A 15,167-nucleotide genomic window follows, 5' to 3' on the forward strand; every position below is an offset into this window, starting at 1 on the left:
TCAGCCCCCATCCTGTGCCACCCCCACCCCGTGGCACTCTGTTCACTGCTCACAGATAGTGGCAAAGGCCCAATCAGGGTGTGGAGGCACTGACTGCCCCCAGGGTTGGGCAGCTTGGGGCTTTAAGGACCAGAGGCAGGGCTGACCAGCTCCCGCCTGGCCGCTGGGTGGCCATGGGCACACACTCGAGTCTGTCTGCAGATGTTGCTACGTGCATTTGGACATTCAGTGGTGATAGCGGGGCGGGGGGTTGGGGGAGGTCTTCTCCGCACTAGAGTTTGGTCTGTGTGTCTGTTTCCACGTGTCCATGAAGGTGTGCTCCTGTGTGTCTGCCTCCGGGTGTTCACCTGTGTGCAGGATCGCCCTGGGTCCTGTATGATGCTGTTTGTGTGATAACCTTTTGGGGTCATCTACTTTGAGACCCTGTCCCAAGCTCCGGCCACCCTCCTGGAAAACTGTTTAGATGTCTTAACTTCCAACCGTTAGCAGGTAGTTTCCTGAGAATTACCAACACCTCTGAAGCCGTGGGGTGGGGGTCGGGGGCCAGAGAAGAGCAAAGACCCCCACATTACAAATCAGCAACTCAGCTCCACGCCCCATTCGACTGTCAAGGAGACAGACTTCGGGCGGTGCCCTGGAGAGGGAGAGGCAGCCTGCCGCTCTCGGTGCCCTTTCTCTGAGCTCCCGGGTGCTAGGGTCCCCCAGTACCCAGCCTGCGCCCACCCCCATCCTCTGCAGCCGCCCTCCGGGGGTCACTGCCAAGCCGAGAAGGGCAGGCAATCCCGCGCGTCCTGGGCGCACACCGGGCGCGGAGCTCCGGAGTCCTGTGGCTCGCGCCCCGAGGCCCCCGAGCCGCGCGCCGCCCCCCGCGCCGGCTCCCTCCTCCCTCCTTTCTCCTCCCCCCCTCCCGCTCCCTCCCTGCTCCCTCCCTCCGCGCTCAGAGCTGCGGCTGGAGCCGAGCGCGCCGCGTCGCCTGCCGCTGCCGCTGCCGGTGCAGAGCGTGGGGAGCACTCGGCCGCAGCCCTTGGCCGCCGCGGAGGGTCGTGCCCGCGCCGCCGGCCAGGCCGCCCCGTGCCCGGGCCTTACGGTCTCCGGAGCCGATCGTGGCCCGTCGGGCCGCCTGCCCGCAGAGACCAGAGACAGCGCCCGCCTGAACGGAGGCCGCGGGAGCGGCCGTGCCCATGACCGGGTAAGTGGTGCCCTAGACGCGCGGCCGCCGCCAGGGTGGGCACGGGCGCGGGCGGAGCGGGCGGCCCGGCAGGTGGCCTGACCCGCAGGTGGGGGGACCCAGATTCCCGCCCGGAGCCACCTGCGCCCCTCGTCTGGCCTGCGTGTCCTTGCGGCACCGCGGCCGCGCGTCACCCCCGGGGGCCCTGGGTGGCCGGGCGGGCGGGCAGCGCCCGCAACCTGCACCCGGCGCCCCGCATCCTGCGCGCACGCGCATCTGCGTCTGGGGAGAAAGACCGCCGGGGGCTGCGGGCGGGTCCAGGAAAGGGAGAGGGAGCGCACAGCCCGAGGCAGGGGCGCCGGGCCTGGGCCGGAGCCGCGGCGTGCACACGCACCTTCTCGGAGCCTCTAGGCACCCCCTCCCCCCACCCACTCCCCGCACCCCGCGCCCTCACACTGTATCATCCTTCCCGGACCCACAAACTGAGAAGCCCTCACACGCTCCCACACTGCCCCCCCCACCCCCGCCGCACACCCACACAGCTGCTGGGCCGACCCCGCCGCCCGCCCGGGCAATGCCAATGGGCAAGCAGCCCCGGCCACACTTGGCTAACTCCTCCATCACTCGGTGCGCTGCCGTCCTCCCCCTCCTCACCTGGGTGACCTTGGCCAGATGGCTTCTCCCCGAGGGGTCCTCCCGCGTTCTCTGAGGTTTCGGATTCTGGCATTTGGAGCACTGGTGTGGCACGTCCCCCACAAGGCTGGGAGCCCTGGGTCTCCTCTTTGCGCTCTCGCAGACCTGGTCTCCTTCCTGCCACTGGCCCCTTTAGGGCTTAGCGGCCTGGTCAGCTGAGGATGGGTGGGGGCCCGGCATGGGGCTGGTAGGACCAGAGGCAGCCTTGGAGATCCCAGGGCAGGGGTCTGGTGAGAGGCTGGGAGAGACTGTGGCGATGCTCCGTGAAAGTACAGGGCAGGGCCATGGCCCCCGAACCCAGCACTTGACACTCCTCAGGTCTGGGGCAGGGGAGTGGGGCCACTTGGTGGATCAAAGCTGAGCCTGTTGGGCCCCCAACCTCAGGTGCATCCCTGCCAGCCACGGGGTCAGGTCTAGCCTGACCCCAACCATTCCAGTCTCCCTTGGCTGCCCCAAGGAGTTGAATGCCACCCTGGGAGGCAGCCCCCTCCTTTGCCCCCCAGCTCTGTCCTCTCTCAATCCACTGGTGTCACCCCTCACTCATCGGTGAGCATCTTCAGGCAGGGACTGGGTAGTCATCTACACGGGGTGCTCAGGTGCCCAGCACAGGAGGCCTGGCTCAGAGTGGGCATGGGTTTCTGCGTGGCACATTTGCGACCTTGACCTCACGGAATCTGCAGAATCACCCAGGGAGGGAGGCCAGGCCAGCATTCTTGTCCCCATTTTCCTGACAAGATAATCGAGGCCCCAAGAGGGAAAGGGTCTCGGGCTTGCATTTGCCTGGATGGGCAGGTGGCTGGTGGGGGAGCAGCTCCAGAGGTCCTGGCACGGTTCTCATAGGGTATCTAGACTCTCCGGCTGAGTCTCAACAAGCATCGCCACTGTTGCCATCACCCCCTTTCTCAGCCAGGGAGGCCAAGGCCACGTGGCTCCTGAGAGGGGAACTGAGGTGGAGACCTGGGCGGTGGGAACCCCCGGCCTGCTCTGGCCCACAGAGTGAAGGGTTGGGGGGGGCGCTTCCCAGGCCCCTGAGGGTCTCAGCTGAGGCTCAGCAGTGGGTGTGGGGGTGGAGCCAGTCCCTGGAGTGCAAGTCGTTTGGAGGGGGCTGGGCAGCTGTGATCTGAGGGCATGGATTGTCCCCGCTGCTAGCCTCGAGGAGGAGGGCCAAGGACACGGGCAGTCTGGATCAGACCAACCTGGTCCATGCCTAGCGCCACCAGGTGGTCTGAGCGAAGGGGCAGGCATCTCTGGCACAGAAGTTGGGGGCTGGGGGAGTAACACAGGCAGATGGAACCGGGGTGGCGTGGGAGGGGGCTTTGTGCAGAGCCAGAAGGGAAGCCAGTCCTCCAGGGAAGGAAGCCCCAGAGGCTAAGAGCGCTGGCGGCTGGCAGGCGGGGACTTTGCAGCAGGCCCCGAGGGGGCAAAGAAGGTGACTGGAAGCCCCCCGCTTTGGTGCCAGCTCTGGGCCTGCTGGTCTTTGTGACCTTGGCTAAGTATCTTCCCGCTGCAGGCCCGGGGAGCCCGGGGGTGGGCCTTGGTGAACTCCGCTGACATTTCAGGCTTCAGAGCTGGAGCTTCAGAGGCTGAATCATTTGGGAGCGCGGGGAGGCCAGCCGTGACTCAGTGTGCGCTCTCCGTCCGGTTCAGAGCGGCTTCTTCCAGCGTGCGAGGAGGCAGCAAAGGGTGCTGGGGTCAGCGGCAGCCTCTCTGCCCTCCTCCAGCGTGGCTTTTAGAGAGGGACCCTCACCTCCTTGGTGGGCAAGATCAGAGGGTCCTGGGCCCCTGGGGACTTTGAGAGCTCAACTCCAGCTGGGACTCTCCCATCTAGGGAAAGCCAGGCCCGGCTTCCTCCTACCACCTTACAGAGTTGTCAGCATACATGTGGGCTTTGCCCGTTGCACTCCCTTTGGTTTGTAAACTGAAGCTTTGTGTATTTAACTGATGGCTGCTGTCTCTGTCAGAGGTCACCAGCACGTCAACTAATGTCAGCCCTGACAGTGGTGATAATTTGTGCCAGACACGGTGGTCAGGGCTTCCCAGACATTCTCTTACTTCAGTGAAATGACTGAATGAAGCAGCGACTGTTGCGGTCCCCGTTTTGCGGATGAGGCCAGTGAGGCCCAGAGTGGTTAAGCAAGTTGCCCAAGGTCACACAGCCAGGAGGAGGTGCTCAAAGCTGGATTGGAAGGCAGGCCAGTTAGACTCCCGAGTCTGGTTCATGCATGTTGCCAATGGTTCCATCAACTCTGGGAGTCTGGGTGGAACTCAACAGAACGGAGCGTTGGGTGTATGAGCCAATTCGGGTCAAGGGCACTTCCAGTCCTGGGAAGACCCTATGCCTCACACCTCACTGAGTGTGCAGAATGACCCAGTAGCTGGGCCCCCAGCAACCTCCTGAGGGAAACGGACCAACTATGGGGTTATATGAGTCCAGAACAAGTTGGGGGGACTGTCTGCCCTTCAGTTTTCTTCCCTGGGACCCCTCTAGGGCACCTCTACAAAAGTGGGTAGGTGTCTGCTGATACATGGAGACCTGGGCTGTAGCAGCGAAGGCAGAAGATTTGGTCTGACTGGGGGTGTGCCGCCTGTGAGATGGGCTCAGGGGGCCGGGCTCGGCAACGACTTTACTGGGAACAGCAGGCAGACCCTTGCACCACACAGATGCTGCCTCACCTCCCATGCTTCCCCAGAAGGCCAGTTCTTTAGCTGGTACCCCAACTGCTGGCTGTTTCTCCCTGCCCTGCCCTGGTTAAGCTGGCAGAAGACAGGCCAAGCGGTGCCTGGTTGCAAAGCCCTCCCCTGCCTATGCACCTTCTGTTGGGTGGGAGGTGCTGGAAGTGGACCTGGGAGCACCGCTTGGAGAGCAAGATCTGAGCCCAGACATCCCCAGGACAGAGGAAAGAGGCTCCCCACTGGAGGAGTCGGGGCTGGGCATCATCAGACTGCCCAGGCTTGGGAAGGGGATGAGGCCAAGGTCACGTGGCTAGGAGGTGGCAGAACCAACACCCAGAACCATAGGACGAGGGGGACCAGTGCAGCTGGGGGGCAGAGCAGGAGGTTTCTACTGAGTCCCAGGTCCAAGGCGACTCGGGTCCACATCTGAGTCGTGTGAAGTGGGCGCCGTGGTCAGTGTCCTTGGGGAGCGCCTTACATAATGCGGTCCTGAGCCTGGCTCGGTGCTCTGCAGGCGGCCCCTCAGTCAATGCGAACCATCGTCTTCAGATGAGACATGTGCTTCCTATAGTGGCCAGGTTCAGGGCGGGAGCCACCAGCCACAACTGCAAGTGCATGAAAATTGCAGTTGAAAATCCCAGGCCTTGGCCACACAGCATGTTTCCAGTGCTCAGAAGTCACGCCTGGAGCACATTTGCATCAGGCCAGGACACTGTGTCACCCCATGCCACTTTAGAGCCAATGTGGACCGATCCTCATGGGGACCCTGAGTCCACTCCCACACTTACCAAGGGCCAGCCCAGGTGCGCCCACAGAACTGGGCAAACTGGATCTGTCTCCTGCCCTGAGCTCGGGATCTCTCACTGGGCATGCTGGAGGCACCTGGGCAGCTCTGCAGATGGTGAAGGCTCTTGGGTGTTTGTTTTTTTTTTAAATAATGCTTGTGTCTTTCATTTTAAAATAATGCTCTTAACAGAAAATTCATGCAACGCTGAGAAGTAGAAGATGTAGAAACAGCCCTCCCCATCCTATCACCAAAATGCCCGCCAGTGTTTCCCATTTCAATGGACACAGCTCTGCACCATTTTCTTTGCACGGGCTATTTATTTTCACATTATTGTAATTATACCGTGGGCACCATTGTGGAATCTATTTTTTACTTCACACAAGCATTTTCTTTCTTAATGTAATTCCTTTTTAAATGATTTTTTTTCAAAATAGATATGGTTTAATTTTTTGAAGATTATGAAAGCAGTCAGTACTTATCGCACAAATAATGTACTTGAACGAGACAAAGGAGGAACGACACATCATGCTTTGCTCATTCGACAGCAATTTCTCAAGCACCCAGGATGTATCAGGGCGCTCCTCAGGGCTGTAATTACAATTTTTAATGGCTGAATAATATTCTCTCAGGAGATTGTAATTCGCTTAATTATTTGGCTATTTGTGGAGATTCAGGCGGTCGGATTCATTTCGCTCTCCTCCGTGAGGCTCTGCTGAGCATCTCGGCGGGTGACTCCCTCTGTCCCAAGGAGAGAGTGCCTAGACGGAAGCTCGTTCTGCCAAATTCTGCTCCAAAGGGCTTTTCTGGGCGTCTGAAGGGCTGGCTCACTGCAGCCTTGCCAGCGTTAAGCTTTATAATCAAACAACCTGACATAAACATCTAGGTCCAAAATATCTACTTCAGTTTCTATGCCTTGAATTATTCCCAAGGGTGAGCATTTTTCCACGTTTATTGATTGACTCTCTTCTTGTTGAGTGATTTGGTTCTTCCTCACCTTTATTTATGAAGGACCAAGTATTTCCTCTTGCGGGTCTGGGTAAACTTGATCCGTGAAACATACTGACAGTTTAGCATCCTGGTTGCAAATAGTTTTAAATCCCCTTTGTTCTTTGCCTTTTCATGTTTTCGTGCAAAGGGTTAACAATTTCTGTCTCACAATTTTGTGTGTGTGATTCCTTCCATTGCTTCTAGGCTTACAGAATCCCTTACGGAAACCTGAGAACTGTCCAGAGCTATCTGGGTTGGCCCTATGTCTGTGTGTGTGTGTGGAGGAGGAAATGGCAAACCACTCCAGTATTCTTGCCCGGAGAATTCCATGGACAGAGGAGCCTGGTGGGCTACAGTCCATGGGGTCACAAAGAGTTGGACACAACTGAATGACTAACACACACACACACACACACACACACACACTGCGTGTGTGTGAGTGAGCGTATGTGTAGCTGCATTTTTAAGATGTCTAACTCTTTCATCCAGGGGTGGGCAAACTTTTTCTTCAAAGAGAGAGTAAATATTTTCCACCTGGCAAGTCAGAATGTCTCTGTCCTGACTGTGGCTGTGTACCAATAAAACTTTATTCACAAAAACACTTCACAGCCAGATTTGGCTTTGAGGCAAGAATTTGCCAAATCCAGTTTAATTAAAAAAAAAAAAAGTGTGCTGGGGAATAGTACAAGGTGAGGTTCCCAAGTGGTAAGCCATCATCCCCATTTTTTTTATTAAACCATTTGTTCCCTGGCTAATGTGTGATCTTGATGTCTGATAGGGCCTGTCCCTGGGTCGTCTGCCCACACCCTGTATCCTTTGATACCTGACCTGCAGGTCCCACGTCAGTTCTCTGAAAGCAAAGCTCCTTTGCTCTTCTTGCTAGCCTCTTTGTCCCCTGACCTTTACAGCTGCTTGTCCAGTCCCTCGAATCAAGCTCTTGTTATATGGGTCTCTTCAGCTTCTGGTGCAAGGATGCGTCCCCACAGACACTGGGTTTTCCTCACAGAGGGACACAGGGGAGGCAGAGCTGGGTGGGAGAGCGTGATCAGAAGCAAAGGCCTAGAGTGAGGATGGCCAGACGGCCCAGGGTCACCAGACCCTGCTGATTAAGAAGCAGGAAGACAAAGCCGGCCACCAAGCAAGGGGCCAGGAGACGCAGGCGTCACTGCTGGCCACCTCCATCATGGCCACGGGAGACCTCAGAGCGCGGGGCTCTGGTCCTCCTGGCACCCTTTAGAGTCACATGTCTGAACCCAGGCCGGCCCTGAACGCAGGTGGACGCCACCCATCTGCTGCAGGCCCTTCTTCCCGACGGGCCTGGGCACGTCCTCCAGCCCCGGACCATGGGGCACTGGGTATCCCTTCACAGCCACGTGCTGACACCCACCCTGGACCCCCCCGGGGTGAGGCTGGCGGCGGTGGGCTCTGGGCTGAGCCTCTGCGAGGCGACTACTGGGCAGCTCGTGGTGGTGGGACCAGCCTGACAGCGAACGATTGGTGCCCTCAGTTGGGGCACCCGCTTCCCTGCCTCGTCCGGGCGTCCAGCTGCCAGGCGGGCCCAGGGGGGCCTTCCCTGACACCCGCTCCCCAGCCCTGGGCCTCAGCTCCGTTCCTGCTGGAATAGCCTGGGCGAAGCGTCCTGTGTTAGTTTGGAGCCAGGAGCCTAGGAGGGAAGCTCGTGACCCGGGGCCGGGGGTCCAGGCCCCTCGGTGCTGGGGTTCCGGCTGTCCTGGTGGCCCCCCACCCCACCTGATCCCTCCCTCCTGGGAAGCTGACAGGGCCCTTCCTCTCAGAAGGCCCTTCCTCCCTGCCTCTGTCCTGGGGAACACAGCAGAGTGAGGGTGCCCCCAGCACCCCCATCCACCCACAGGGCCGGAGGGCAAGGACTGGCTGGGGGCTGCTGCCCAGGACCCCGGCCCTGGAGGCCCCCAGAGAAGCCCACGTGACTGCAGCTCTGGGTGGGAAGGGGGCGGCTTGGTCAGGGCCCCTGGTCTCCCTCTTCCGAGCAGGAGGCGGCACTGTCATCTCATTGAAGGGTATGCCAGGGCTGTCCCCCCAACTCATCCCCCACCATCCACCAGCCCCTTCCTGGCTCTCAGCCTTAGTGGGCCATGATCAGCCCAGTGGGGGGCACTAGGACCCTGTATTGTTGTGATGGGGGCCTTCCTAGCTCTGCACGACCTCCCACTCCCTCCCGAGCACCCCCCTGGGGCTGCAGGGCTTCGCTGGAGAGGCTTCTGCATTTGTGTGTGGGGTCCTTCACCAGAGATAGCTTTCAGGACCCAGGAGGGCACAGGGTCCATGATTCAGATGGCAGCCAGGCCCCTGCCGTCTGGTGCCCTGGTGACCTTCAGATCCTGCCGTGGCTGCCAGCTGGGGTTGGTAAGGATGCTGGAGCAGAGTCTGGGAGTCTTGCAGATGCCCCTCCCTGGGCCACGGCTTCTGAGCTGTCCCCTGGGGTGGTACTACCGGCCACTCTCTCCTCCACTTTCCATGCTCTTGGCAGCAGGTCAGCCTCGAAACGTGGCCCAAACACTCCGGTGTGCTAGCTCTTCATGTGTGGGTCACAGAAGGTCAGCTGAACTGACCTCCCACATTCAGTCTGAACGCATCTCCTCTGCCCCACCCAGCACCCTTGCCATTCACCTGTCCCAGTGGGGTGCCCATGACCAAGGTCCTTGCTACATAGTTGGTGTGGCCTGTCCCCAGGGTCCTTGTATGGTAATGATCCTCATCACTTCTTTCTCCTGGCCATTAAACCTACCTCCAACCTCTGGGCAAGCTGGGTCCTATGAGAGACCCAAGGAGACCTGCTTTGCCATCACTCGAGACCCCCTAGTTGGGGCCCAAGTTAGCCCACACATGTCAGGTCCCCCATCTTCAGCCCGGCCTTTTGGACTCTTCTGTTGGCCAAGGGGAGGTGGGGGTTCTTCCCTGATGGTTCCCCAGCCCCTGACCTTGACTCGAAGAGTCCTTCCAAGCCTGCCTTCCCAAGGGGAGACAGAAAGCAGACCCTTCCCCACCAGGACCCATAACGGGGCCCCCACAGAGGCTGTCTCTAGGAGGAAGCGTGTGTCCTGACAGTCTCCTTATCTAGTCCCCCTGGGCCTGAGCATCCCATGGCCTCCAGCTGTCTGTAATTTCCTTAATTACCTGCTTAGGACTTGGCTGCTTACGGTGGCTTGGAGCCCGCTCTGGGGATTGGAAGCTAGCAGGGGTGGGCCCTGTGGTACCATGGACAGAGCCAGGGAGTTTTGTTTTGTTTTTTGGTGGGTAGGGGAAGATCAGGATTGAGGGCCCCTCATTCTATCCTCGTGTTCTTGGTGATGAAAGCCTGGAGGTCAGGGCTCTGCAAGCCCCATGTGTGTGTTCTCTGCCCCTTGGGGGGCCAGAGGCATACCCCAGGGGCCAGGCCCAAGTGCTTCTGGGTCTCCCCCCCAAGCCCACCATTCCTGAGCCCGCCAGCCAGGCCCTGCTCTGTGGAGCAGGCCCAGGACCTCAGTGGCTGCCACCTGCTCGCAGGGTAAAGCAGGAGGGCAGAGTGTGGCAGCCTGGCATGCGGGGGAGGGGCAGCTGGCCGGGGCTCCCTGCTGCAATGCAGCGCTCTCCTGGCACGGCGGCCGTAATTGGATAATTAGTGTCACTATGCTTCCTGCCCGTGGGCTTCTCCGCTCCTGCTCGCTCACACTGTCACCTTTTCTGGCAGGAAACAAATGACAGCCTCCCCCACCCCCAGGGTAGTCATGACCCCCATAATGCTGCAAGGCCCCAGTAAGAAAAAGGGCTTCACGCTTCCCTCGGGGATGGAGGGGTACCCGGTGATGCAAAGCCTCCCATGTAGGAGTGTGGACTTCCCCCCAGAAGCATCCTGGGGACTCAGTTCCTCTCCAGGCCCCCCACCTGGGCCTCGTGGTCCCCAGGAGGGATTCGGGGCCTGGGTTGGCTTGAGGATGGCCCCAGAAGCAGGGGAGCATGTGAAAGGCCCCCCACAGGAGTCAGCCCCTGGCCAAGCAGAATGATCTGGCCTCCCTGGTGGAGCCTGGTCCCGACCTGTGAATTCTCGTCTACAGGTGTGGCTGCTGGGATTGAGAAAACCCTCCAGGGAAACAGGCCCCTGGGGCCCTTCCTAGGGGGGGCAGTGTGTGGTGGTGGTGACTTCACAGCAGAGTTCACAGCAATGCCACCAGGAGGAATAAGGGCACCTTTCCCTGATTCCGAAGTGGAGACCAAGAGAGGTTGAGAGATTTGTGCTGAGCCTCACTCTAGCCCTGACACCCTCAATCTCTGAGGTATATGGAAACAGATTTCCTGTCTTGTCACTTTGGTGAACTCTTTGAATTGTTTTGAACCACATGTTCGTCGCTTTTCTGGGCCATCACTTGGCAGATGAGCAATGTAGAGTTCTCCGGAGTCAGACTACTTGAGTCCACATTGGCCTCTGCTCATTGCTGGCTGTGTGATCCTTTTCTGTTTTAAGAATGATTTATTGACTGCAGCAGACTTCCATTGCAGCCTGCAGGGTCCTTGACCCTTGCCGAGACATGTAGGAGTTGCAGTTTCGGCATGCGACCTCCCAGTTCCCCAACCGGGGACTGAACCCGGGCCCCCTGCCTTGAGAGTGCAGAGTCCCAGTCACTGGAGCACCAGGGGAAGTCCCTGGTTGTGTGGTCTTGAGTGAGTTCTTTAACCTCTCTGTGCCTCAGCAACTTAGTCCTAACGTGGGGATAATGACTCCTCCTGCCTTCGAGGCTTGGGGCACAGAGGGAATGTGGAATTTCACCATGACACAGAAGGGTGCTCGGTATTGCCTGTGACCTGATGGCTTGTCTGTGTCTCTCTCTCCGGTACTCTGCTGGTTCTGTCTTCTCCTTTGCGTAGAACTTCTAGGACAATATCAAATGACACAGATGAGAGGGAACCCGGTTCGGAACCACCCCATGTTCCAGGGAACCCATGGAAATGTCACGGGTTGGCAGGTCATGCAAACTTCGGGGAGGCCTCCTGGCTCTCCGAGAACCAGGGCTGACTTTGGTCAGGGAGGGAAGGCAGGCATCTTACCTGCTGGCTGGGTTCCTCCCTATATAGCTGAATTACCCAGGAGAGAGGCTTAAGCTCTGTAACAGAGACATAGCTTAACGGACATAAAAGTGAAAGGGAGAGAGGATTTCCTCTGTGCGCAAAAGTCTAGGAGGCAACCTTGGGCTAGTTGGCCATCAGGGATCTGGCTTCCTTGCATGGCATTGCCATCCTTGACATATGGATTCCATGTGCCAGATGGAGCAAGATAACTGCCTCTGCTCCAGTCTTCATATCAACATTCCAGCCAGCAGGAAGAAGGAGAGGGGCAGCGGGGAACACATCCTTCTCTTTTAGGACACAACCCTGAAGTCAGATCTGTCCCATGTGGTGAGAATCCTTAGTGCTGCCTGAGAGTAACGCGGTTCCATGTCCCTTTTGCTCACATTGGCCAGGATCTAGTCACATGGTCCTCCGTAGCCACACTGGAGTTGGGGGAGGATAGTCATTAGCTGGATGACTAGACTCCTAGCTAAAGATTAAAATACGACGTGGGAAGGCATGAATAGAAATCAGGGAAAGTCTAGCGAGTCTCTGCCACGAGCTCCTGGGGATTCGTGAGCAGCTCCTAAGGCTGGATTGTCTGCTCTGGCCACACCACCTTCTGGTCCCTTCGGAGGACAGGGTGGGGTCAGCACATCTGAGGAAGTGCACATGCGCAACAAGGAGAGAGGGGGCGCCCACGGAACCCCTGGGGGCCACATGGCTTTCCAGAAGGGGACAAGAGTGGTGGGAGTGGCTGCCAGCAAGCCTGGCCTCTCAGCTCATCCGCTTCTCTGCCACGTATTGAGGCAGCCACCCAGCTGAGGCAGGCTGCAGGTGGTGTTGAAAGCCCCTGAGGCCGCAGGGTTGGAGTGCAGGAAGGTCTGTTTAGGTTTCTATGCAGGCAGGTGCCGCTCCAGGAAGTTAACATTCACATGGGCCGAATGGTCAGCTGATCTGCCAGGCAAGGCAGTGGAAATTCTGTGATGACTGTGTGGCCTGGGGCACCACAGGAAGCTAATCTGGATACAGAGCAAAGGGGCCACGTGGCCTCTTATGTTTCTTAATTGTGGGAAAGCACACAGAACTTCCAATTTAGCATCTTGACCATTTTTAAGTGTCCAGGTTGGCGGCATTAAGTACGTTCACGTGGGTGTGCGTCCGTCCCCAGAACTGCCCATCTTCCCCAATGGAAACTCTGCCCCATTAGACTCTAACTCCCCCTCCCCCAGGCCATGCCCCCTCCCCATCCTCCTCTCTCTGTCTAGGGTCTGATGACTCTAGGCACCTCATACCAGTGGAGTCATACTGTGTCTGTCCTTGTGTCTGGCTTTTCTCACTGACCATCACGCCTTGTCGGTCCAGCCGTGTTGTAGTGGCTGTCTCCTTAAGGCTGAATCACACTCCATTGTGGGGCTGGACCACGTTCTCTTCATCCAGGCATGCATCGATGGAGTCTTGGGTGGTTTTAAATGTTTCAGTTATTGAGAATAAGGCTGCTGTGAACACAGCGCGATGGGTATCGCTTCAAGGCCCTGCTTTCCCTTCTGTTGGGGAGATCGCCTTCAAGTAGGATTGCTGGATCCTATGGTAATTGTATGTCTACATTTTTGAGGCCCACCCGAGGGCAAGAGCTGAATCAGGGAGACCCCGGTCCCTGCCACCTCTAGGAATCCAGACTTGTGTTTCCCTGGGTTCTAGAATCTCCCTGGAGTGGACTGTGCTCAGTGGGGACCTCCAATGTCTGGAGCCCGGGCATCTGTGGTTCGGTTGACCTCACATGGTCCTTTGAGTCTGTCCCTGGGGCAGCCTGGGTGTCCTGGTCACAGTGCGACAGGGCAGCCCCACGTGGGCGGAGATGAGAGCGGGTGCTGCACGCGAGTTTATGGAGAGGGTTGACCCTTTTCTGCTGTTATTGTTTTTGCCCAAAGCTGTTCCTTGGGAGAGCCACTTGGCGTGTGCACAGATTGTACCAGGAACAAGGTGCGGGGGGAGGGAAGGCATGGAGGTGGGGGAGGCGGCTGGGCTGTCCCTTTAAATCTGTTTTCTCTGTTTTAGTTCCTTCTTTTATCCCATCCTCCTCCCTCCACTAGCACAAGTGTCGGAGCTGTAAGGGCCCAGGAGCTGCAGTGACGGCGCCTCTGAAATATTAATGAGGCTGTTCTCTGCCTCAGCGCCTTCCCCCCCAGCCTCCCTCCCTCCCTCCCTGGCTGAAAGCAGGCCTGGTCCTTGGATCCCTCCTTTCCCCTGCCCCGGTGGTCACCAAGGTGCGTCGTGCAGAAGGGAGGGGGTGGGGCCAGCAGGAGGGCGAGGCCCTGGGGTGGGGAGGGGTGGCGTGGGTGAAGTCAAGGGGGAGGGGGTACTGGGCCTCCCGGCCCACCTGCCTGGGATCATGGGGATCTCCCAGGCAGGACAAGGAGAGGACACCTGCTCCCTTGAGTCTCCACGGGCTCCTGGCCCCAAGCCCATCTGCAGGTTCCAGGTGCTTGGATGTAGTGAGAGGAGGGGACTGTTATTTCAAGAAATCCCCACAGCAAGTCTGGATGCTCAGCCCCCCGGTCCCTGCGCAGCTGGGTCAGCCAGGGGGGCACTCGCGGGGCGGGCATCAAGTGGCATCTGATGCCCCGGGACGCTGCCTTGGATGGGGCTTAGATGGGACTGGGGACTCCACTGTGGGGGTTCTGCTCCCTGGCAGGGGTGTTCTCAGCCCCAGCTTACTGCCAAGAGGGCCCAGGGACTTCTAGCTGGTGCCACCGACCACGATCCATCCTCCCCAGGGAGGTGGCGGTGCCAGTCACAGATGCCCGGTCAGCCCTGTGGATGCAGATGTCCTCCACCCCTCATCTCCTCCATGAAGGCACTGGGGTATCGGAAGGGCCATCTCTCCTGGCAGCCCGGGGTGGTCTGACCCTCCCTTTGGGGACATGGAAGGTGAGGCGTGGAGGTCTGAGCCTCAGTTTTGCCTTCTCTGAAATGGAGCGAAGGCGTCTCCTCACCCTCATGGGGTGTCTGTGAGGCGGCAGTGAGGGAAGCTTCTGGAGCCAGGGCTTGGGAACAGAAGCGCCCCCATCTCATTCAGAAAGCTCCTAGCTGCCCAGGGCCCTGGGGGGAGGGGGGGTCACAGGAGGTGAAGTGGGGGACCCAGGCAGATTAAGTCAGAGGTGCTGGGACAGCTCCCAAAGCCGGTCAGCAGTGTCCAGGGAGGGCTGGCGCAAGGCGGAGAAGACTCCTGGGTTTCTGGTTGGGTGGGCATGAGTCACAGGGCCCAGGGGCAAGAGGCATCGGAAAATCCAGGTGCGAACTTGAGCAATCTCCGGCCGTGATCCATGCGACCCCCCACCACCATCCCCCGGGTAGCAGCCTGTTGAAAGTCACACAACTGGGGGAGGTAGGACAGGAAGCCCCCAGCAGGTCAGCTCCTGCCACCCCACCAGTGCTGGCCAGTTTGGGCCAGGATGGAGCAAAGGCCAGAAAGTCTGAGTCCCCTCTCCGTGGAGGTTTTCAATTCAATTAAGCCAATTAAGGTTTGAGAGACGGAAGTGTACAGAAATGGTATGTTCCCTGCCCTTTCGGTGCCTACAAACCATTCTAGGCAGCCAGCCCAGGCCGGGAAGTCTCCGTCAGGCCTGCAGCCCTGATAGGCCTGATCACTTCTGCTCTTGGCCATTTCAGGATGACTGCTGTCCTTTTTTCTGATGGAGGGAGGCCATCCCCCAGGCTTACAGGGAAACCAAAGGATATGCTGTTTGGTCTTGATCTTATTGATGACTCCTGTACCCGGTAGCTTGTGGAGTTGATGAA

At 58.7% G+C, this 15,167-nt stretch overlaps 1 protein-coding gene across 1 annotated transcript in view; it reads left to right on the plus strand.

Annotated features, from left to right (window-relative positions):
- Positions 1-939: 939 nt before the first annotated feature.
- Positions 940-15,167, plus strand: part of ATP2B3 (ATPase plasma membrane Ca2+ transporting 3) — a 59,335-nt gene continuing 45,107 nt past the window's right edge. Inside the window, exon 1 of the mRNA XM_081568131.1 lies at positions 940-1,189. The gene's annotated coding sequence lies outside the window, so the exon portion shown is untranslated. The remainder of the gene's footprint in view (positions 1,190-15,167) is intronic.

The sequence above is a fragment of the Giraffa tippelskirchi genome, chromosome X (genome assembly GCF_054371585.1).
Source record: "Giraffa tippelskirchi isolate mGirTip1 chromosome X, T2T-mGirTip1v1.2.pri, whole genome shotgun sequence".
Lineage (NCBI taxonomy): Eukaryota > Metazoa > Chordata > Mammalia > Artiodactyla > Giraffidae > Giraffa > Giraffa tippelskirchi.